This window comes from Triticum dicoccoides, chromosome 2B (assembly GCF_002162155.2).
Source record: "Triticum dicoccoides isolate Atlit2015 ecotype Zavitan chromosome 2B, WEW_v2.0, whole genome shotgun sequence".
Taxonomy (NCBI): Eukaryota; Viridiplantae; Streptophyta; class Magnoliopsida; order Poales; family Poaceae; genus Triticum; species Triticum dicoccoides.
Window position 1 is genome coordinate 41,767,533 of NC_041383.1, and position 7,250 is coordinate 41,774,782.

Genomic DNA, 7,250 nt, shown 5'->3' on the forward strand with positions numbered 1-7,250 from the left:
AAATATCTATGTCTCCATCTTGAACATTTTCACGAATGGAGTTGAAGCGACGCTTGATGTGCATGGTCTTCTTGTGAAACTTGGGCTCCTTGGCAAGGGCAACAGCCCCAGTGTTGTCACAGAAGAGAGTCATCGGGCCCAACGCATTGGGAATAACTCCTAGGTCGGCAATGAACTCCTTCATCCAGATTGCTTCATGTGCTGCCTCCGAGGCTGCCATGTACTCCGCTTCACATGTAGATCCCGCCACGATGCTTTGCTTGCAACTGCACCAACTTACTCCCCACCATTGAAAATATACACGTATCCGGTTTGTGACTTGGAGTCATCCAGATCTGTGTCAAAGCTAGCATCGACATAACCCTTTACGACGAGCTCTTCGTCACCTCCATAAACGAGAAACATATCCTTAGTCCTTTTCAGGTACTTCAGGATATTCTTGACCGTTGTCCAGTGTTCCATGCTGGGATTACTTTGGTACCTCCCTACCAAACTTACGGCAAGGTTTACATCAGGTCCGGTACACAGCATGGCATACATAATAGACCCTATGGCTGAGGCATAGGGGATGGCACTCATCTTTTCTCTATCTTCTGCCGTGCTCGGGCTTTGAGCCGAGCTCAATTTCACACCTTGCAATACAGGCAAGAACCCCCTTCTTGGACTGATCCATATTGAACTTCTTCAATATCTTATCAAGGTATGTGCTTTGTGAAAGACCTATGAGGCGTCTCGATCTATCTCTATAGATCTTTATGCCTAATATGTAAGCAGCTTCTCCAAGGTCCTTCATTGAAAAACACTTATTCAAGTAGGCCTTTATGCTTTCCAAAAGCTCTATATCGTTTTCCATCAATAGTATGTCATCCACATATAATATGAGAAATGCTACAGAGCACCCACTCACTTTCTTGTAAATGCAGGCTTCTCCATAAGTCTGCATAAACCCAAATGCTTTGATCATTTCATCAAAGCGAATGTTCCAACTCCGAGATGCTTGCACCAGCCCATAGATGGAGCGCTGGAGCTTGCATACCTTGTTAGCATTCTTACGATGGACAAAACCTTCCGGCTGCATCATATACAATTCTTCCTTAAGGAAGCCATTGAGGAATGCCGTTTTGACATCCATTTGCCATATTTCATAATCTTAGAATGCGGCAATTGCTAACATGATTCGGACAGACTTCAGCTTCACTACGGGTGAGAAGGTCTCATCGTAGTCAACCCCTTGAATTTGTCGATAACCCTTAGCGACGAGCCGAGCTTTATAGATGGTAACATTACCATCCGCGTCCGTCTTCTTCTTAAAGATCCATTTATTTTCTATCGCTCGCCGATCATCGGGCAAGTCTGTCAAACTCCATACTTTGTTTTCATACATGGATCCTATCTCGGATTGCAATGCTTCAAGCCATTTGTTGGAATCTGGGCCCGTCATTGCTTCTTCGTAGTTCGAAGGTTCACCGTTGTCTAACAACATGATTTCCAGGACAGGGTTGCCATACTATTCTGGTGTGGAACGTGTCCTTGTGGACCTACGAAGTTCAGCGGAAACTTGATCCGAAGTACCTAGATCATCATCATTAACTTCCTCTCTAGCCAGTGCAGCCACCACAGAAACATCTTCCTGAGCTGCGCTGCTTTCCACTTCAAGAGGCAGTACTTCATCAAGTTCTACTTTCCTCCCACTTACATCTTTCGAGAGAAACTCTTTCTCCAGAAAGGACCTGTTCTTGGCAACAAAGATCTTGCCTTCAGATCTGAGGTAGAAGGTATACCCAATGGTTTCCTTAGGGTATCCTATGAAGATGCATTTTTCCGACTTGTGTTCGAGCTTTTCAGGTTGAAGTTTCTTGACATAAGCATCGCATCCCCAGACTTTTAGAAACGACAGCTTAGGTTTCTTCCCAAACCATAATTCATACGGTGTCGTCTTGGCGGATTTAGACGGTGCCCTATTTAAAGTGAATGTAGCTGTCTCTAAAGCGTATCCCCAAAATGATAGTGGTAAATCGGTAAGAGACATCATAGATCACACCATATCCAATAGAGTGCGATAACGACATTCGGACACACCGTTACGCTGAGGTGTTCCAGGCCGCGTGAGTTGTGAAACAATTCCATATTTCCTTAAGTGTGTTCCAAACTCGTGACTCAAATATTCGCCCCCACGATCTGTTCGTAAGAACTTTATTTTTCTGTCATGTTGATTCTCTACCTCACTCTGAAATTCCTTGAACTTTTCAAAGGTCACAGACTTGTGTTTCATTAAGTAGACATACCCATATCTACTTAAGTCACCAGTGAGGGTGAGAACGTAACGATAGCTGCAACGTGTTGAGCTTGCGTTGGTTTTCCTCGAAGAGGAGAGGGTGATGCAGCAAAGTGTAGCGTAAGTATTTCCCTCAGTTTTGAGAACCAAGGTATCAATCCAGTAGGAGGCTCCTCAAAAGTCCCGCGCACCTACACAAACAAACTGAGAACTCGCAACCAACGCAATAAAGGGGTTGTCAATCCCTTCACGGCCACTTGCGAAAGTGAGATCTGATAAAGATAGTATGATAAGATAAATATATTTTTGGTATTTTATAAGATAGATGCAAACAGTAAAGATGCAAATAAAAGTAGATTGAAAGCAAATATGATAAGAGATAGACCCGGGGGCCATAGGTTTCACTAGAGGCTTCTCTCAAGATAGCATAAGTATTACGATGGGTGAACAAATTACTGTCGAGCAATTGATAGAAAAGCGCATAGTTATGAGATTATCTAGGCATGATCATGTATATAGGCATCACGTCCATAACAAGTAGACTGACTCCTGCCTGCATCTACTACTATTACTCCACACATCGACTGACTCCTGCCTGCATCTAGAGTATTAAGTTCATAAGAACAGAGTAACGCATTAAGCAAGATGACATGATGTAGAGGGATAAACACATGCAATATGATATAAACCCCATCTTGTTATCCTCGATGGCAACAATACAATACGTGTCTTGCAACCCTTTCTGTCACTGGGTAAGAACACCGCAAGATTGAACCCAAAGCTAAGCACTTCTCCCATGGCAAGAAAGACCAATCTAGTAGGCCAAACCAAACTGATAATTCGAAGAGACTTGCAAAGATAACTCAATCATACATAAACGAATTTAGAGAAGATTCAAATATTATTCATAGATAAACTTGATCATAAACCCACAATTCATCGGATCTCGACAAACACACCGCAAAAAGAGTTACATCGAATAGATCTCCACAAGAGAGGGGAGAACATTGTATTGAGATCCAAAAAGAGAGAAGAAGCCATCTACCTAATAACTATGGACCCGTAGGTCTGTGGTAAACTACTCACAACTCATCGGAGGGGCAAGGATGTTGATGTAGAAGCCCTCCGTGGTTGATTCCCCCTCCAATAGAGTGCCGATGAAGGCTCCAAGATGATATCTCGCGGATACAGAAGGTTACGGCGGTGGAAATTGTGTTTCGTGGTGCTCCTGGATGTTTTCGGGGTACGTAGGTATATGTAGGAAGAAGAAGTACGTCGGTGGCTGCCCGAGGGGCCCACGAGACAGGGGGGCGCGCCCTACAGGGGGGGGGCCCTCCTATCTCGTGGGGCCCTCGGAGGCTTCTTGACTTGCACTCCAAGCTCTCCGGATCAGATTTGTTCCAAAAATCACGCTCCCGAAGGTTTCATTCCGTTTGGACTCCGTTTGATATTCCTTTTCTTCAAAATACTGAAATAGGCAAAAAAACAGCAATATGGGCTGGGCCTCCGGTTAGTAGGTTAGTCCCAAAAATGATATAAAATGTGTAAAATAAAGCCCATAAACATCCAAAAGGGGTAATATAATAGCATGGAACAATCAAAAATTATAGATACGTTGGAGACGTATCAAGCATCCCCAAGCTTAATTCCTGCTCGTCCTCGAGTAGGTAAATGAAAAAAAGAGAATTTTTGATGTGGAATGCTACCTAGCATAATTCATAATGTAATTTTCTTTATTGTGGCATGAATGTTCAGATCCAAATGAATACAAAATAAAAGTTCATATTGACATAAGAAATAGTAACACTTCAAGCATACTAATCAAAGTAATCATGTCTTCTCAAAATAACATGGCAAAAGAAAGTTCATCCCTACAAAATCATATAGTTAGGCTATGCTTCATTTTCGTCACACAAAGATGTTCCCAACTTCTATACCCCCGATGACAAGCCAAGCAATTGTTTCATACTTAAATAATCTCAAACTTTTTCAACCTTCACGCAATACATGAGCGTGAGCCATGGATATAGCACTATGGGTGGAATAGAATATGATGATGGGGATTGTGTGTAGAAGACAAAAAAGGAGAAAGTCTCACATTGACGAGGATAATCAACGGGCTATGGAGATGCCCATCAATTGATGTCAACCTAAGGAGTAGGGATTGCCATGCAACGGATGCACTAGAGCTATAAATGAATGCTCAACAAAAGAAAACTAGTGGGTGTGCATCCAACTTGCTTGCTCGCGAAGACCTAGGGCATTTGAGGAAGCCCATCGTAGGAATATACAAGCCAAGTTCTATAATGAAAAATTCCCACTAGTATGAAAAAGACAACTTATGAGACTCACTACATGAAGAACAAGGTGCTACTTTGAAGCACAAAATATGAGACTCACTACATGAAGAACAAAGTGCTACTTTGAAGCACAAGTGTGGAAAAGAGATAGTAACATTGCCCTTTTTATTTATTTTCTTTTTTCTTTTTCTTTTCTTCTTTTTTTTCCTTTTTTTTGGGCCTTTAATTTTTGGCCTTTCTTTTTTTTCTTTTTTTTCTTTGGGCAATGCTCTAATAATGATGATCATCACACTTCTATTGATTACAACATAAGAATTACAACTCGAAACTAGAACAAGATATGACTCTATATGAATGCCTCCGGCGGTGTACCGGGATGGTGCAATAAATCAAGAGTGACATCTATGAAAAATAATGCTTGGTGGCTTTGCCACAAATACGATGTCAACTACATGATCATGCAATGGCAATATGACAAAAGTAAAGTATGTCATGAAAATGATGAACGGAACAGTGGAAAGTTGCATGGCAATATATCTCGGAATGGCTATGGAAATGCCATAATGGCTAGGTATGGCGGCTGTTTTGAGGAAGATATAAGGAGGTTTATGTGTGATAGAGCGTATCGTATCATGGGGTTTGGATGCACCGGTGAAGTTTGCACCAACTCTCAAGGTGAGAAAGGGCAATGCACGGTACCGAAGAGGCTAGCAAAGGTGGAAATGTAGAAGTGCGTATAATCCATGGACTCAACATTAGTCAAAAGAACTCATATACTTATTGCAAAAATTTAGAAGTCATCAAAAATCAAGTACTACACGCATGCTCCTAGGGGGATAGATTGGTAGGAAAACACATCGCTCATCCCCGACCGCCACTCATAAGGATGCACAAGCCAAGTACACTTCATGTTTCAAATTTGTTACATAACTTTAACCATACGTGTATGCTACGGGACTTGCTAACTTCAAGACAAGCATTCTTTGAATTCATAATCACCCAACTAGCATGACTTTAATATCACTACCTCCATATCTCAAAACAATTATCAAGTATCAAGTTGATCATAGCATCCAATTCACTTCCTATGATAGTTTTTATTATACCCAATTTGGATGCTCATCATTCTAGGACCAACTTTATGACCATAACAAATACCATTCTGTTCTAAAAGACTCTCAAAATAGTATAAGTGAATCATGAGAGACTAGTAATTTCTTCAAAATTAAGACACCACCGTGCTCTAAAAGATATAAGTGAAGCACTAGAGCAAAAACTATCAAGCTCAAAAGATATAAGTGAAGCACATAGAGTATTCTAGCAAATTCTAATTAAATAGGCTTCTCCCAAAAGGTGTGTACAGCAAGGATGATTGTGCTAAACTAAAAAGCAAAGACTAATATAATACACGACGTTCCAAGCAAAACACATATCATGTAGCGAATAAAAATATAGCTCCAAGTAAAGTTACCAATGAACGAAGACGAAAGAGGGGATGCCTTCCGAGGCATCCCCAAGCTTAGGCTTTTGGCTATTCTTGAATATCTTGGGGTTCCATGGGCATCCCCAAGCTTAGGCTCTTGCCACCCTTTATTCCATAGTCCTTAAAAGCTTTACCCAAAACTTAAAAACTTCACAACACAAAACTCAACAGGAAATCTTATAAGCTCCGTTAGTGAAAGAAAACAAAACCACCACATAAGGTACTGCAATGAATTCATTATTTATTTATTTTGGTGTTAAACCTACTGTATTCCAACTTTCTTATGGTTTATAAACTAATTTACTAGCCATAGATGCATTGAAATAAGCAAACAACACACGAAAAACAGAATCTGTCAAAAACAGAACAGTCTGTAGCAATCTGTAACTAACGCAAACTTCTGGAACTCTAAAAATCCTACCAAAATAGGAAGTCCTGTACAATTTGTCTATTGATCAGCAGCAAAAAGAATAAACGCAAAAGCACGTTCCTGTCATTTAACAAAATTATATTCATGCGTGCAAAGTTTATGTTTTTCAGCAGAATCAAATCAACTATCATCGTAGGTTATCCTATAGGTTCTACTTGGCACAAACATTAATTAAAAGATAAAAACACATCAAAAAAGAAGGTAGATGCAAGATTTATTACTAAACAGGAGCAAAAGCAAAAAACATGAAGAAAATTGGGTTGCCTCCCAACTAGCGCTATCGTTTAACGCCCCTAGCTAGACATAAAAGCAAGGATAGATCAAACTAGTGCATAATAATAAGATAGATCTTGAAAATTCATTTCATATTCTCTACGTTCGGCAGCAAGTTTTCTTTGAGGCAAGCAAAAGTAATCAAAAGGGCTAAATTTAGTGGGACAAAAATCCCCAAGATCAATAATAGGAGGAACGGGTTCCTCCTTTGGCCCTTCATAGTGCACAACTATTTCATCACTAAAACCATTCTTTTGGAAAAATCTTGTGAGCCTATACTCAAGAGAGTATCCTAGCTCATTATTTCGAAGCGCAAAATCATTATTAAGCTCGTTAATGCAATCAACCAAGACATTGGTAGGGACCTTTTTTCTAAGGTTTTCATTAAAAGCGACATAGTCCGAAGATTGAAAACGTCTAATTTCCTCTTGATCATAGAGGATCACCTCTATGGGAGGATGACCGGCGTCCACCCTATAGTGCGCAAAG